The sequence below is a fragment of the Calliphora vicina genome, chromosome 5, assembly GCF_958450345.1.
Source record: "Calliphora vicina chromosome 5, idCalVici1.1, whole genome shotgun sequence".
Lineage (NCBI taxonomy): Eukaryota > Metazoa > Arthropoda > Insecta > Diptera > Calliphoridae > Calliphora > Calliphora vicina.
The window spans coordinates 105,967,230-105,986,440 of record NC_088784.1 but is presented as its reverse complement, the minus strand read 5'-3'; the positions used below and the strand labels follow the sequence as shown (position 1 = coordinate 105,986,440).

Below are 19,211 nucleotides of genomic sequence, written 5' to 3'. Positions count from 1 at the left end.
TAAACAACAACAACACCACCACTAATACCACAAACAATTTGTGTATAAATAAATATGCCGTATTGCATTTTATAAAAATTTTGTTGTCAATTTACAAGGGAATTTACAAAAACCAATACACTTACAACATACATACACATACATATGTATGTGTTTATGTGTGGATGTGTGTGAATATAACAATAAACCAATTTAATAGAGTTCGACTGAATATTCGGTTTGGGATTAGACCAAAAATTGGGTATCAGCCAGTATTCGCTCAAAATTTGGCCGAATACCGAAATACCTAAATTTTTATTTAAGAAACAAGTAAGAGAGCTATATTCGCCTGTGTCGAATCTTATATAGCTTTCACAAAATTATACTTTAAAATTTTATATTTTTTAATCAATTCAAAAATTTTTTCTTAAAAATTAAAAAAAAAATTTTATTAAAAAAATTTTACGGAAATTTTTTTTTTTAAATTTACTATAGTACTTCAAAATTTAAAATTTTTTAATTTTCAATTTAACGCTTGTCAAAAATTTTTTTAAATATTAAAAATATATTGAAGACAAACAATTTTTTTAGTGAAAAAAAAATCGGGTTAAAATATTTTTCCCGATTTTGACCCATTGTAGGTCCGACTTACTATGGCCTTATACGTCGTTGCAAAGGTCTTTGAAATATCTATCATTAGATATCCATATTGTCTACATTAATTACTTATTAAACCAGATATTGATAAAACAAGTAAGAGATCTATATTCGGCTGTGCAGAATCTTATATACCCTTCACCAAATTATACTTTAAAATACATTTTTTTAAATATTTTTAGGTAAACAAAATTAAATTTTTTTTAAATTGTTTTTCAAAATTTTTTTAAAAAAAAGTTTTTCCAAATTTTTTCTTTAGTTTTTATGACAAAAAATTTTTTGATGAATAAAAATTCGGGTTAAAAAATATTTTTCCCGATTTTGACCCATTGTAGGTCCAACTTACTATAGCCTTATCTACATCGTTGCAATGGTTTTTTGCTCATATCTCCGTTATTTATGGACCGATTTTGCTGATTTTAAATAGCAAACTTCTCGAAAGCATGTCTGACAGAATTATTGATTTCAACAGACAGACGGACAGACAGACGGACATGGCTTAATCGACTCCGCTATCTATAAGGATCCAGAATATATATACTTTATAGGGTCCGAAATGAAAAATGTAGAAATTATAAACTTGTCACGAAAGTGAAGGGTATAAAAATAGGTCAATCGAGGTTGTCTTGGTTTTTTCCTTATATCTCAGCCATTTGTGGGCCGATTTTCTCGATTTTAAATAGTAACCGAACCGGGTCTATAGCGTATATATTGATTTATAAATCATGTATGTAAGTTATTAGGGCGCTACTTGAAGTTGATTTCAACATACATACGGATAGACGGACACGACCTATATACCCTAGCCAATCATAGTGAAGATTTAAGATAGAATCGAAAAAAGTATATTTAAAAAAAGAGAATTCTTTAAAATTATGATAAATAAATCATATCGGAAATTGATAATTCCTTAAAAAAGTTTCGGTTTGTTTGGGTTTATTGATATTTAAGCCACATATTCGGTTGTTTTCAGCCCTGTAAAAAAAAAAACGATTTCGTTGGACTCTACAATTGTGAGTAAATACCTACATTATTTTTTTTTTTATTATTTTTCATTTTATTTTATGCCTTTTGTATGCAATTGTTGTTCATATTTGGTAAATATCACTAAACATAAATGTTTAATAATTTAATACGAGTGAAGTATACATGCGTTGCACTTTTTCTACAATTGTTTTTGTGGTGTTTGGCTGTTTGTTTGTTGTTGCCATAATTTCAGTTATTGTTGCAAGCATTCTCAGTTTTTATGGCAGGCAGTCGTCGGTCGTCATTCGCTGTATAAAAAGTGCTGCATAAATACAAGAGTTTTTTTTTATTGTTTTCGAAAAGCTCATCAATCAAAGTTTATGGTGTTTGTCAATTTTTTTTTCTGTTGCTGGTGTTGTTGTTGTTCTTGTTGCAGTGTTGCACGTAAAGTAAAGTTTTTCTATATTTTGTATGTAAATTGTGGTTGGTTGGCTGTTATTTTTTTTGTTGTTGTCTGGTCTGGTTGTTGGTTTGTAAGGAAAACAAAATCAGTCACAGCTAAAACAACAAAAAAATATGTATATGTTGTTGCAGTTATTGTTAACAACGGCAACAACATAAATATTTCTTGTTTTTTTTTTTTATTGTATATGTAACGGTATACAAATACCGTAAAAACAATTTAACGCTTGTCAACACTTTTGGCTTTTTCTCATTGTTGTTTTGCATACAAAGTTAACAAACAAACAAAAAAAACATTTAAAACATAAAATAAATGAAGAACTGCTGCCTGCCTGCTTGCCTGCATATATTTCGCTATTTTGTCTGTTTTGCAAATATCAATGCAAATGGTCATTTAAATTAACGGATATTGTTGTTGTATTATAGGTCCGGCAACAAAAACATAAATCAAGTGGAAAAAAATTAAGATTATAACTATAAAACATCTGAATATATGCGATTTTTTGTTCACACAATTTTGCAATACAGCAATAGAGCAGCAGCATTGAAAACAAAGCAGTTTTTAGTTGCATGTCAGTGTATTATTAATATTTTCATTAGCTGTCATTTGCATTAAGGTGTCAATAAGATTGAGAGAAGATATCTGAGTGATTTATACAGGAAGACAGAGAGCATTAGATAATAGAGGAAATGGAAAAGATGGCAGATAGTTAAAAGGAATAATGAATAGAAAACTATGCAAAAGTTTGCAATATCTCTGCCATAGTTTACTTGCATCATATATTTTAACTTTTTATATACATTTTCTAATCTATTTCTTTTTCTTATCTTTCCAGGTAATATTTGAAAAACAGAAAATTTTTTTTGTCCAACATATGGGTAAGAACTGAACTGCTAATAATAAAGAAATATGTTTAAGGAGAGTAGATATTTATTTAGTGAAAAGCAGCTGTTATAAACATATTTTCTATAGAATAAACTGTTATACAAAAAATTTTCAATAACAAATACTGTTATATATAAGATCTATTTATATAAAATACTCACATACACAAGACTTTCTACACAGAGAAAACAGATTCGTGATAGCAACCGAATTTGTTGCCAATCGAATGATTCGGTTACACGTATAGAATTTTTCAGTTCTAACAACAGAAAGTCAGTTGGTAAAGAAGAATTTCAGTTGAGGTAACCAAACTTTAGTTACACCTTCCAAAATATTGTAGCCACAACTGTAAAATTCGGTCACTAAGATAGAATCATTCGATTCTGTTTTCTCTGTGTATAGAAAAAGCTATTATACATAATCTCTTCTATAGAAAATACTATTATATACAAGATTTTCTATAGAAAACACTGCTATACACACGATTTTCAATAACAAAAACTGTAATACGTAATCTATTCTTTAGAAAATACTGTTATACACAAGATTTTCTATAGAAAATACTGTTATACACAAGATTTTCAATAACTAAAATTGTTATAAACAATATTTTCTATATAAAACACTGTTATACACTAGATTTTCTATAGAAAACACTGTTATACACAAGATTTTCTATAGAAAACCCTGTTATACACGAGATTTTCTATAGAAAACACTATTATACACACGATTTTCAATAACAAAAACTGTCATACATAATCTATTCTTTAGAAAATACTGTTACACACACGATTTTCAATGACAAAAACTGTCATACGTAATCTATTCTTTAGAAAATACTGTTATACGCAATATCGTTTATAGAAAATACTGCTATATACAAGATTTTCAATAAGAAATGCTGTTATAAACAAGATTTTCTATATAAAACACTGTTATACACTAGATTTTCTATAGAAACACTGTTATACACAAGATTTTCTATAGAAACTGTTATACACGAGATTTTCTATAGAAAATACTGTTATACACAAGATTTTCAATAACAAAAACTGTTATAAATAAGATTTTCTATATAAAACACTGTTATACACTAGATTTTCTATAGAAAACACTGTTATACACAAGATTTTCTATAAAAAACACTGTTATACACACGATTTTCAATAACAAAAACTGTCATACGTAATCTATTCTTTAGAAAATACTGTTATACGCAAGATTTTCTATAGAAAATTCTGTATACACAAGATTTTCAATAACAAATGCTGTTATAAACAAGATTTTCTATATAAAACACTGTTATACACAAAATTTTCTAAAGAAAACACTCTTATACACAAGATTTTCTAAAGAAAACACTGTTATACACAAGATTTTCTATAGAAAATGCTGTCTTTTTTCGTGGTCAAAGTTCAAATTGTATATAAGAACGGTGTACAAAATCGTTCTATTTCAATTGTATTGGGTGTATGACTTAAAAAAACGAAATTTTTTCAAATGTTTTTTTTTTATTTTGAAACATTTCTACAATAAAAATTTATTAAAAGTATTGGTCATTGTTAGCTATGTCCTTTTCCCATCATTCTGGCAAGATATGGATTCCGAGCCTCTGTTCCAAAGTGAGCCTCTGTTCCGGGAAGGTATGGACTATAAGTCCGTTGAGGCAAAACTTCCAAGCTCTTCTTTCTAAATAGTTTTTAACAGGTATTGCAACATGTGGCATCATTCAGACATACAAATTTCAAGGTCTCTTGTCTTCAATTCGTAACCAATATCCCTGCTTTTGGATGAATCCTGCTGCTCGTAAACGTTTTGAGTAGCTCCCAATGATTTTGTAAGCTCGCTGTTGAGTTGGACAACAATCTTCATGGAGTAATGCCTCCAATTCTTGGTCTTCAAACTTTTTTGGCTGGCCTGGGCGATCTTTGTCTTCCGTGTCAAAATCATCACTGCTGAACCGAACAAACAAACCATTTCTCTATGAAATACATTCACCATCAGCTTTGGTAAGCAATCGTTGTTCTTCAGCGGCACTTTTTTTCAAATTAATGAAGTAAAGCTAAACTTCCAGCATATGACGCTTTGTTGGCACTAATAACTAAGTGAGAATAATTGACAGACAGATAAGTTAGTAAAAACAAAAACCGTGTTCAAAAGTTATGCCATCTATTGTGAATCCCTTTTTTTAAGATATACACCCAATAATATACAAAATATTATCGAATCCAGAAGAGTAAAGTTTTAGACCTTACATTTTTCAATCGTTTCGTCCCATTAGTAAAACCTTCCATAGCTGCTTAAACCATTTAAACTTAATTTCAAAATCAACTACCTATTTAAATGTAAACGAAATACATTGCAAGTATTATCAAACTATTTTTATTACTAGGTTCATAATTTGTTGTTTGTTTCTTTTTCATTTTAACCTGTAACCAACATTAATGACAAAAAAAAAAAAAATCAAACTATTTTTTTTTGTTCTATAAAAATAACAAAAATTTCTGCTCTAGTTAACATGTCGCCATCAAAGGTGTTTTTTTTTCTTTTTGTTAAGTTGAATGTACACATATATATTTATGTGTAAATGCAGTTTTTGTTGTTACTGTTTTTATAAAAAAAAAATTGTATTATTTGCTGTTAGTAGAAGCCGAAACGCAGCGGTTTGTAATTTAAGACACCGACTTTGTTAAAAAGCAACAACTAAATTTCTACAGGCAAAAAAGATCTAAGCAAATTTGATTTGATTTTTTAATGTTGCATTTTGGAGCAATAATATATAAACTAAGGAGGATTAGTTGCAAAGGTTTGAGGTTTATTAGTGGGACAAAGTTGGGAAATTTAGGTGAAATGTAAATACAAATTTGTCTTCTTTATAGAACTCATGATTTTTGTAAGTTTAGCTTGGTTTACAGGCTTCCTAAATCAGCAATGTTCCATTTTTACTTCCAGCTGTCAAACTGGTTTTTTAGGTTGGCAACACTTTACTTTAAGAATTCAAATCTGGCGTAAATTTTGAGAACTTTTCAGCCCTTTTTTTGAACATATGGCTGATTAATTATAACATTTACCAGCCTGTTCTATAATTCCTTCAAAATGTTTTATACTTAAAAGTGAAGATCAATAACAAATTGTTATTTAAAAAAAATATAAAAAATAAAGAAAAAAATGTTTAATAGACATTATCCATCAAAGTATGATTGATTGACAGTTTGAAGAGAGCGAGACACACAGAGAAAAAACCGGCACTTTCTTATTTTACTTACAAATAAACCAAAAAATAAAAAAGAGAAACAAATGAAACACATTTGCGTTTGTAAAATCATCCATTAAAAAAATATAAAATTTTTTTTCTTCAGATAAATAGACATTTGACAGTTAAGACAGTCAATTTAACAGAACCACATCTTTTGTTTTTCTCTGTCTTTCAATTTTTGAAATTAACTTTATTAAATGTATAAAATACAAAATCCACAAGTGTTATAGAAAATAAACACAATGAATGAAAAAAAAAACTAAAATAAAACAATATAATAATGTCATAATAGACATATTTATTCAATCAAACCGGCTTATCTCCAGATATGATGATCTAATATGTCAGAAAATTGTAGAACTGGAAAAAGTGTGTCAGTGAAGACTTATTTCGAAATTGCCTTAAATGGTACAATAGCTGAGTTTATTAGGGAAAATTAAGCAGGATTTTTAAGTGGATTTTATTTGATGGCTTATGAAGATTTATAAAAGAATGTGTGTATTTAAATATAAAAAAATATTCAATAGAACTTTAAACATAATTGTGGGATTATTAAGGCAAGCTTATTTATTTCGATTTTTAAAAATAAAAATCATTTTTCAAAATGTTCTTTTTGTAACAGCTAATGGTAAATAGAGAGGTAATATTGCAAAGCTAAAGACAAACGAACTTCTCTATAGAATTTCCATTTTATTAATATAGGGAAAATTCATAACAAGTTAAAAATCTAATGATTTCAGAAAAAAAAAGTTAATTTTTTCTGCCCCTTGCAAATAAAATTGGTGTCTAATTAAAGTTATTTTTTAACTTATTGAGCTCTTCCATATTTATAGTGATATATCTGCTAAAGACCTTTAATTTGATACCACAATTGTTCCTTACTGTACACATAAGTTTTTTTTTCATAAAAAAGGCAGAAAAAGTGCAACATTTTTTGTCCTAAAGAAACCAGCTTAATAATAAACACAGCCTAATATTAATTTAAACAGTGTCGTAGTTAGCACATGTGTCTTAGACGAAACTCATTTAATTTATATGATTAAAAATTATTTGTCTTCCTTTTTTTATCATGAAATTAAGCACAGCACATGCCAACATGTACCATTATTTTAAAAAAAACTGTTCATTTAATTTGCAATTCATTTTTATTTAGACAATTTTGCTCTTTTTTTCTTTATTGTTGCTCTTAATATTTTCTGTATTGATGTATTTAATGGTGATGATGATAAAAAAATGTTCACAACAACAATTTCAAGCATCATTGCCTGAAAACCATTAAATTTTTTGTTCCTTAAACAACATTACACACCCAAATTACGCACTTACGTCTTAATTCTTAACATACTTTAATATGTATCTTCAAACTAAACACAACTCCTTTCTTTACAACACCTCCCCCCACCCTGATATTTTCCTCAAAATGTACTTCCTGTTACCCATAAGCGAAAAAATCAAGCAGAAAACATTTACGACACTTGTAGCTGAAAGAAAGTGTAAAGCAGGAAGATAGAGATAGAGAGGAAAAAGTATAACAAATTTTTATACTTTTACATTGGAGATTATTGCAGAACATGATGGTGTGTGTGCGTGGCTGAGTTCAGTGAATGTTGTTGGGTCCCTTTACGTTTAAACTTACCAGAGATACAACACACACTCTTTGGAGAAATGCAAAAATGTGTCATTACCAGCAGCAGCAGCAGCCATCAAAACATCTCCAAATGCTTTTTGCAAAATACACATATTATTTACAATAACAACAAAATTACAAAAAAAGGAACATTTTCGAGGGCCACCTGTAAGTACTTTAGAAAAGCAGGGCAAAAATTACCACAACAATTGGCCCATAAATAACTGAGCTATGAGTTAAAATCCACCACTATCTTAATTTGTAGCCAAAATTTATACACATAAAGTAACTTTTGAAGCTCCCACAAAACGGATTGAATTAAAAACTCTCAAATACTTTCCGTATTGTCTGTGTTAAATCAGCAAAATTAGAGCATAAATAGCCGAGACATAAACCAAAAAGACCTATGATTGAAGCTTAACTAAAACAATGACTAAATCTTAGCTGTGACTCTATAAAAAATTGAGATCGCAGCTCAGCTAAGAGAATGATTGAGGCACAACTTAGATAAAGATTGAAGCTCAACTAAGAGAATGATTAAGACTGAACAAATACTATTTTAAGATTGAAAAATTTAAGCGTAACTAAGACTTAATTTAACATAGACAATAATTGAAGCTCTATTTAAAATATATACGACTCAAGCTCAATTAAAATAATGATGGAAGCTAAACCAAGACCACACAAAAACCTGCTATTGAATCTTAACTTTTACAATAATTGAAGCTAAACTAAAGCTCAACTAAGAGAATGATTAAGACTAAAGTAATACTATATAAACACCGGCGATTGAAGCTAAACTAAGAGAAAGAGTGAGGCTCAAATAAGACCATAGAAAAGCCTAAGAGAATGATTGTAGCTCAGTTAAGTCTACATAAAGACCTGAGATTGTTGCTCAACTAAGAGAAAGAGTGAGGCTCAAGTAAGACCATATAAAGGCCATTGACTGAAGCCCAACTAAGAGAGTGATTAGGGCTCAGCTAAGTCTACATAAATATCTACCATTGATGATCAACTAAGAAAATGATTGAAGTTGAATTCTGCCTACACAAATTCCTACGCCTAAGCTCAACTAAGAGTACGATTGAGGCTGAACTATGACTATATAAAGACTAACGATTCAAGCTCAACTAAGAGTACGATTGAGGCTGAACTATGACTATATAAAGACTAACGATTGAAGCTCAACTAAGAGAAAGAGTGAAGCTCAAGTAAGACTATATGAAGGTCTATAATTGAAGCCCAACTAAGACAGTGATTATGGCTCAGCTAAGTCCACATAAAGACCTACGATTTAAGCTCAACTAAAATAATGATTGAAGCTGAATTCTGACTACACAAAGACCTACTCCTAAGCTCAGCTAAGAGTACGTTTGAGGCTGAACTGTGACTCAATTAAGAGAAATAGTGAGGCTCATGTAAGACTATATAAATTCCTATGATTGAAGCCCAACTAAGAGAATGATTGTGGCTCAGCTAAGTCTACATAAATACCTACGATTGAATCTCAACTAAGAAAATTATTGAAGCTGAATTATGTCTATACAAAGGCCTACGCCTAAGCTCAACTATGAGTACGATTGGGGCTGAACTCTGACTATATAAAGACTAACGATTGAAGCTCAACTAAGAGAAAGATTGAGACTCAAGTAAGACTATATGAAGGTCTATGATTGAAGCCCAACTAAAATAATGATTGAAGCTGAATTCTGACTACACAAAGACCTACTCGTAAGCTCGACTAAAAGAAAGAGTGAGGCAGATGATTGAAGTCCAATAAAGACTTATAATTGCAGTTCAACTAAGAGAATAATTGAGGCTCAAGTAATACTATATAAAGACCTACGATTGAGGCCCAACTATGAGACTGAACTAAGACTATATACAGACCTACAATTGAAGGCCAACTAAGAGAATGATTGAGGATCAACTAAGAGTATATAAAGATCTACAATTGACAACGGCTAAGAATGTTAGCTTACACAATCATTGAAGCTGAACTAAGAGTACAAAAATACATATTATTAAAGCTTAACTTAGATTAAAGCTTTACTCAGACCACATAAATTCTGGTGAAATAAATTTATTTGCGATTGATAAAAAATACTGATGAAAATTAATTTCTACGCCTGCCCTCATATGTGTGCGAATCAGCGAATAAGTGAATTGTGTTGTGTAGGGGGTGATATTTTGTTCACTTGCCAAGGAGTGTGAGTGAGAGAATTTTAAAGTATCTACCTCATAAATGTGGTAAAAGTGTCAGTATTGTGGTTGAAGAAAATTGACATGATTCATGCGGACAGACACAGATACACACACTCGCACTCACATATGATATCGACACACATCCTGTCACAGTTTGAAAGGGAATTCATACCCTTCTTCTGCACCCATTCTTCCTTCTTCAGCCAGAGTGTTCTTAAAAATGTATTTAGAAAATTGAAATCGTTACTTGATTACACTCCAGTAAGTGTTTTTTGTCATTGCCATGGAGTTCTGGTAAGACGGTTGGGGAGGGGTAGCATAAAAGGAGTATGTATGTTTTAGTTGTGGCAACATATTATCGCATGTATAGGTTAGATAGTTAGACAGAGATGGCCTTATATTTTCAGGTATTGTTTAAACAATTTTACTTAGTGTTTTGGCACGTTTTATGAGGCATGGCGAAATTTATAACATTTGCTTGCGCTGGTTTTTTCTGTTTTTTTTTGTTGTGCTTAATATTTGAAAATTCAATTGTAAATGTTTTTTTGTTGTTCAGAAAACTATAAAATATGTTGGGTTATAAAAAAAAAACAGACGGCAACAGGAACGAGCCACAAATAAGGGAGCATTATCAAGAGTTGATTTGTTTTTTGCTTTTAGTTAAGAAAATATTTTGTTGGCTTGATGCTCATAAAATGTCAACGCATTAAGCCAACATTGTTGTTGCAATAAATGTATATACTACTATATACTACTAATGCTACATATTACAAATGTAACATTGAAATACAATTTTAGCCTTAAAATTTATGCACAACTGTAAGAAACAGTCACAGAAACCTGGTTAAATGAAAGTAGGTATGACTGCTAGCAGGGGGTGGTGTTTGCTGAGGGGTAGTACAAATGAAAAAAAGTACATTTTACTTGCTGCAAAACGTGTTTACGCATAAAATTTATAAAATGATCATAAAAAATTTGTTATTACTTGAAACGTTTCTTGTTTTTTTCCCCTTGTTTGCCCTATTCTTGGCAGGTTTGTTGCAGTTTGGGGAGTCGTAAAATACCACATGAATTTTATACAAATATATCGTAAAAATACTGCTTATATGAGCATGTACTCGTACTCTTATCTGTTTTGAGGTAATTGAATGGAATTGAATGATATTTTATTTAAGATCAAAATCTTAATACGCATAATTGTGCCACACATGCCTAGAAAACAATTTAATATTATGAAATTTTATAGGCGAGGGACACCACTTATGGTCGAAATTATGACCACGTAAAATATGTATAAATTTATGGGTAGACTTGATGCAGCAGTATGCCTTAGAGGTTGAGCTTAACATAAAGTTCAATCTATTAGTTAATATGATGAGTTATTTTTTCTAAAAATATTTATTTATGTATTTGAAATGGAAATTTGTTGTTTTTAGTTCATTTAGTGGTTGTTTAAAATAAAACTAGAATTTTAGGAGACATCAAAAGAAGACTAGTTTGAAAGCTTTGGTTATTATCAACTAAAAGCCGTATAGGTTTGTGAAAGATTTACTTTTGAATTGAAAAAGATGACTTTTAGTTTTTTTATAATTAAATTTGGTTAAAAATTAATAAGAATTTTTTAGGTCAGATAATTGAAATATATGATTTAATGACGCTTTTGACATAAATTCAACATTATGTCTGAAAGCTTTAAGGATTTTATACATATAAAATCTTGAATTAAAGCTTTTGATATAATCTAAAAGCTTTTGATATTGGCTTTTATTTAAGAGAAGCTTTTGATATAATCTAAAAGCTTTTGATATAGGCTTTTATTTAAGAGAAGCTTTTGATATAAGCAAAAAGCTTTGGCTGTAAACTTATAGCTTTTGATATAAGCTTAAAGAATTTTATATAAAATTAAAGCGTTTAACCTTTTGATATCAGTTTGAATCGTTTATTAAATATAAGCTTTTGATATACATATGTGGAATTTTATGTCTTGTGTTACAAAACATTTATTTTGATATATGTATATTCCATTCGCACCTCACAAAGCGACCAAAAAATTCTTAAACAAAAATTAGCCCATTTTGAAGAAAAAATTCAAAAAAGTTTTTGAGTTTGCAAAAAAAAATTGTTGTCTTGAGTTACAAAACACTTGTTTTGATATATATCCCACACGCATCGCACTAAGCGACCATAAAAGGGCACATTTTGAAAAAAAGCTAAATATTTTTTGATTTTGGAAAAAGTTTTTTTATATTTTTTTCGAAAGATTGAAGAAATAGCTGGTTGGTTCATATGACATGAAATCCCCCTTATACTTAAAACATCTGATGTAAAGTTAAAGCTTCTGATACAAGCTTAATGAATTTGATGTAAAATTAAAGCGTCTGAAATAAGCTTAAATCTTTTGATATACACTTACAGCTTTTAATATAAGATTAAAGCTTTTGATATAATCTTAAAATTTTTTAAGCTTTTTCTTTAAATTAAATACTTTATATCTGAACTTAAGGCTTTTGTATATAAGCCTAAAACTTTTGATATAAACATAATGCTTTTAATATAAACCACACACTTTTGATATAAACTGAAAGGTTTTAACATTATTTAACATAAGCTTTTGATATAAGCATAAAACTTCAAGCTTTTGATATAAGCTTAAAACTTAAAGCTTAAGATATAAGCATAGAAATTAAAGTTTTTGATACAGGCTTAAAACTTAAAGCTTTTGATATAAACATAAAAGTTAAAGCTTTTTATATAACAATTTGATATAAACTCAATGCTTTTGATATAAGCTTAAAACTTAAAGCCTTTAAAGTAAGCATAAACCTTAAAGCTTTTTATATAATCCTAAAACTTTAAGCTTTTTATATAAGTATAAAACTTAAAGCTTTTAATGTAAGCTTAAATCTTAAAGCTTTTAATGTAAGCTTAAATCTTAAAGCTTTTAATATAATCCTAAAACTTAAAGCTTTTGATGTAATCTTAAATAATTTGATATAAACCTAATGCTTTTGATATAAGCTTAAAGCTTTTCATATAAACGTAAATTTTCTGATATAATATTTAAGATTTTTATATAAGCTTAAAGCTTTCGATATAAGCTTCAAATGTTTAAGCTTTTTCTATAAACTAAAAGGCCTTTAAAAAAATTATTTCAAAATTTTGTTATTGATATGTTTTTCATTATAAAAAAATGTGACGTCTCTTATGTTTTTACTACTACGAACTTATTTTAAATCTCTTATTTTAATTTTGAGGATTTTTTACCTAGAAATTTATGAATAAAACCAGAGGTAGTTAACTTTAAAAACTGCATTTCTTTAAACTTTTTTCATTACATTAGTCAGCCTTTAAATACAGTAATTAAGTAATTGCCACATACTCGTACGAGTATAAATAATTACATTGAGTCATCTCTTAAATGCACTTAAACAAATAAAAAAAATCCTGCCAAAGTTGTGTGTCATTAAATAAGTAGCAGACAAATAGAGCAATAAACCCGTAAGTCGTAAGGTAAGTAAAGTCTGGTCAATTGCCACTGTAACCAAGTATCAAACGAACTCATTTTATTTAACTTAAACTAATAGCTAAAAAAAAAACTGAAACAAAAACTGCGTTCTCATGCCCCTTTGTATTTGCTACAACATTTCATTTTGTTTTTATTTACTTACTTACTTTAATATGAACTGGGCCTGCTGCATGTCTTTCACCAAATGACTCGTGCTCACAGTCCCTCAGGAGTCATACATTAACAAAAAAAAAAACTCTGACACACATACACCCAACAGCCACAGCAGAGAAAAGAAAAAAAAACACAACCAAATGAAAGTAACAAAATTAAAAACAGAAAAGTATGTGATACAGTATTTTACAAAACAAAAAGTCATAACCATATAAAACTACGGCTAAATGTTAAACGTACTATATAGAAGAGTCTCGGTACTGTATGTATGTATAACCAACATACGCACAGCACTGTGCAACATTTATAACAAAGTTAATCATCATCATCATATTGGGGAGTAAGACTCCTATAATATGGTGTTGCGTTGCAGAGTTTCACAGCAAACAAACAAAAAAAGGAGTGCTGCTACCACAGTATGTGTCATCTGTTTTATTATTACACACAGATATACTCACACCTACATACTAAGCAAATGTTTTAACTTCACTGTTTAGCCATTTTCCTACGTGCAACTTAGTCACAGTTTCTATACAAACATACGAGTAGTTTACCAACCAACCTTTTTGTATTGTAGCACTTGTGACACTTAGGCTGTTTTTTTGTCAGGACAAAACTGTATACTTACACATTACTTTTTTCTCATTTCGTATTTGCAACAAACAGGACTCTTTGTTGAAGACCAAAACAAAAAAAAATTATATTAAAAAACATAAAAACTAACTACATTTAACTCTACGCATAAAGGTCGTTTTCCCAGTTTTTCTTTTTAAATAAACAAAGTTGATTTAAGTAAATTTAAAAAGCCACTAAATTCTGGAGCAGGGGTTCTGAAGAGAGTGTATGTGCTGAGGTGTTTGGGGTTGTCTTGAAAAAGTCAAAGTTGGAAAATTATAGTCAATAAAATTCTATGGTATGGATGTAATGTAATGTAAAATAATGTTATGTTATGTATTGTATTATAGATGGAGTTTCGAAATGGTGGCAGTGATGGGGTTTGAGATGCCAGTAGATTGCATAAAATTTTATGAGTATGGTAAAGTTTTATACCCCTTTTTAGTTATTTTCCTACATTTACCTACATGTATGTTGTACTTTTTAACATATATTCTTCTATATATAAATAAATATTATAAAATTGAAGAGCAGATATTTACATTTTGTGTTACCAACTACAACTTTTAGCAACAGAATGAAGAGAAATGCAAAGTTTTTTTAAATACACTCTAAGAAAATTTGTAATTTTTGTATGCCTAAAAGTATGCAATTTTTTGATTATAATATTTGTATACATATTTAAGTAGTGACTAATTTAATGATCTTTTGGCATTAGGCAAACAAGTTCGAGGAATATTCTCGTTATATTGTATTTCAGAATATATTTGACAGATTTTGTTAAATTTATTTTATAACATAGTTTTTTTATGTAAATTTGAGTAGAAAATTTACAAATATTTTGGGTTTTTGATATTATATTTTGTACCTTGAAAACAAATTAAGAAAATCTTGGAAATATTTTGTAAAAATAAGCAAAACCTTCCTAATCACTGCATTCTAAATAGGGTTTAACAGGTATTGCAACATGTGCCCTAGCGTCGTCATGATGGAATATTATGGTTTCATGTCTGGGATTTTTTCCTTTGTTCAATATAAATGTATTCAAAGTATTGGCCATTGTTAGTAATAACTTGTTCCAATCTCCAAGAAAGAATCAAGAATCAAGCCAATTTCGGATACTCTATTCTGAAGTGAAGCGTGTACCAGAGAGAGTGTTCTGCATCGATCGAAGCTAATAGTAGTCTGACGGGGCATGGTCTGGACTATAAAGAGTGTGATGCAAAACTTCCCAACCACTTCTTTCTAAATAGTTTTGAACAGGTATTGCAACATGTGGCCTAGCGTTGTCATGATGAAATATTACGGTTTCATGTTTGGCCGCATATTCTTAGCGTTTTTCGGCCAATGCTGGTTCCCTCTGATGGTCTGGTCAGATTTTAGCTGTTAATAATAGATAGGACCCTTTTTCTTCCACCAAACGCAGAGATTTACCTTAGCGCCATGAATATATTGCTTTGGTGTCAATTCGGTTGGTTGGCCGGGCTTCAAATACGATATCTTACACTTCGGGTTATCGTAATGGATAAACTTTTCATCGCAAGTTATGATTCTGTGCAAAAATGCAGCAGAAAGCAGCATTTCGGACATGCATAATCGTATTTCAAGGTCTCTCAGCTTCAATTCGTATGGTACCCAATTCTCCTACTTTTGGATGAATCCTGTTGCTCGCAAATGTTTTGAAATTGCTGCTTGAGAAGCTCCCAATGATTTTGAAAGCTCTTGTTGAGTTTTACAACAATTTTCATAGAGTGATGCCTCCAATTCTTGGTCTTAAAACTTTTTTTTGGCTGGCCTGGGCGATCTTTGTCTTTAGTGTCAAAATCACCACTTCTGAACCGCACAAATCATCTCTGGCACATTAAAACCGATGAGACACATTCACCATAAGCTTTGGTGAGCAATATGTGTACTTCAGCGTCACTTTTTTTCAAATTAAAGAAGTAAAGCAAAACTTCCCGGATATGACGCTTTGTTGGTGAAATATTCTACATTTTCGAAGCAAAAAAAAATATTTTTATAGAAATCAGAAGAGTAAAGGTTCTAAAGTTTATTTTTATCAACGAAATATCTCTTTTTCACCCCTTTTAATTCATAACTCTTTTTCCCACTGATTGGATTTTTTCGATTTTCAATCTGGAACTACTTAATTCTCTTCGAAGGAAAGTAATTTCTTTTGCTTTTGTTTATTGAATTAAAATTTCCTTAGGACTTTTAATGTATTTGTATATTTAATGGGTTTTCAGAATTTTAACAATAAATTTAACATTTTCTAATACAAAAATTAAAAGACAGCTGTTAGAATGTTTGTATAATAAATACATTTGCAAATATACTCCTGGGATGTTATTTTCTTTTGTCAATATGTTTCTTTATAATAAACTTACGTTATTTCATTCAGTTTTATTTGAAGCTTAAGAAATAAATTTTAATTTAATGCTGATAAACATCAATTTATTTATATTTCTGTTTCACAGTGTACAACTGCACTATGCCCTTATGTACATAAATAAATTTCCATATCCTGGCAAAAAGTTTTTTGTTTTTTTTTTTTCTTTTGCATAAAAAAGAATTTTTACACGCATTTAGCCTTACACATTCATAAGGTACAGGGCAAAAACATATACATACACACACTAATTTAAAAAGCGTTAAACGCATGAAAGCTTTTGCAAAATACTGACACTATAACCACCATCACCAACACCAACCAGCCCAGCAGAGAACAGCCAGCACCACCACTACTTCTAACTACTATGTATTAGTGATGTGTGTGTGTGTGGCAACAAACACTTACCCACTGGTTGACTATGTGTGTGTGCGAGTATCTGTGTGTTATTATAACAACAACCAAAACATCACAGCAATAAAGTGATTTAGATTTAAGCTAAAACTTACTGGCATTGCGCCTGGCTTTATATTTTTGCGTTTCTTTTTTTATATAAACACATTTATTCCACATTTTCTTTGCAGTTGCCAGTATAAATTACAAAAAACATGTATTTTGCATGAAAATGTTTAATGTATAAAACAGCATACACTCACAAAATATCCTTATGTATCCCAGCAGTTTAGCAAGTAGTCAATGTATCGTTTATAGACAGTAATTGTCACAAATGCCTTATCACTTGGCTGTCTCCAATTTATATAATTTGGGTCATTTGGCACGTATGTGATTTTTGTAGTGCAGAGACTGGTTATTTTATATATCACAGGTAATCTGGCGCGAAGACAATTGTCACTTAAGTGTCTCTAAGTAATCTAGAGTGTCACTTTAAATGTTTTGTGAGTAATTCGTACTGTTTTTATACAAATTGTGTTGATATAATTCTCATTCAGTTTATTTTTATTTTTGCTTAAGTATATGTACTGATATCCCATGTAACATAGCATGAAGTAAATTGACACTTCAGCGTCTCTTAGTAGCTTATAATGAAATCACTTTAAACGTTTATTTTGTACTACACTTTAGAAAGCAATCCATTGGAGAGCTGTCGGAGGAAGGTTTGTTTACATGCAATCGTTTATTGGACTGTCTATGATATGTCTTTTTGGCTGACTATTTGAAGTCAATTAGCACCCGTACATGTTGAAATAGCTAGTTATGTAGCTGATCAAGTAACCAGTTTGGTGGCTAGTAAGGTAACTAACGCTATTTAACAAGTATGTGAAGCCAATGCGTTGACTACTTTGGACCAGCTATCAGACTAATATCTAATTGTAATCAAAAAAGTACAATTGACCCCTGCTTAGGACATGCACGTGTTAAAATAACTAGTGACGTAGCTAGTTATGTAGCTATGTGATATGGGTAAAATAACTAGTTCGGCACTGTATCCTAGAACTGCTGGGATGTGTGAATTTCATATGCTGGTGTGTGTATGTTTGTTAGCTTTTGTTATTTTCTAATATATGGTTACGCGGTATTTTGTACATTTTTGCTGTTGTTGTTTTGTTGCTGCTCATAAAAACAACCACAATAAATTTTCATTTTGTTGTTTTGTTTTTCTTCCTGTTCTTACTGCACAATGTACAATATTCATTCAGCTTTTGTTGTCTGTCCGTCCGTCTATCTAACTGTCTATAGAGATATTTTGTAAGGATACGTTTACACTTACATCTATATAGCTGTATTAGGTTGAACCCAAGAAAAATATTGGGGATTTTTCCAACTGAAATAAAAGTTTAATTCATTATAAGCTACCATTTCTCAAAATGTTTGTCCTAGCATCAGTATTGGATCAGTTGGAGAGCTGGAGCAAAGGATTAAAATGTCCTTTTCTAAGGTTTTTATATATTTTATATCTCAAAGGAAACATATTAAATTTTGGAACGGGCTTTCAATTCACACAACCAAACATTCATTGTAGTGGGGAACATTGACACTTAATTTTACCTGCAAGCAAAAGGATCCACCCTAATGTTTAAGTATGTAAATGTGTGTGTTTGTATTTATTAGATGAGTGTATCCTTGTATGAATGTATGTATGCGTGTAATTAGAAAATTAAAATCCATTTTATATCCTTCCTTTAATACTTCTTGATGTTTTTCTTTCTTTACTTTACTTAACTAACAACATTTGTAGCAAATATTCTCTTGTTGGTTTATTTGTATATCTTATTAAAACATGTTTAATATTGTAATATTAGATATTTTTATTATTATATGTCTATTTGTGTGTGTGTGTTTGTTTTAAACACTAGGGGGGTGTTTTACTAAATATTTGCTTCTTTTTTATTATTATTGTTTCAAATATTCAATTTCAGTTTTAATACTTTTTTCAGGGAGTTTTTTTGTTTGCTCATATAAGCTACCAAGTTTATAGGCATTTAATTTTTCCCTTATGATGATGATTCACGACATTTAAAAACCCAA

At 29.9% G+C, this 19,211-nt stretch overlaps 1 protein-coding gene across 1 annotated transcript in view; it reads left to right on the top strand.

The window, feature by feature from the left end:
- Positions 1-19,211, top strand: part of LOC135959637 (Krueppel-like factor luna) — a 314,200-nt gene that overhangs the window by 142,651 nt on the left and 152,338 nt on the right. The gene's annotated exons all lie outside the window — the stretch shown is intronic.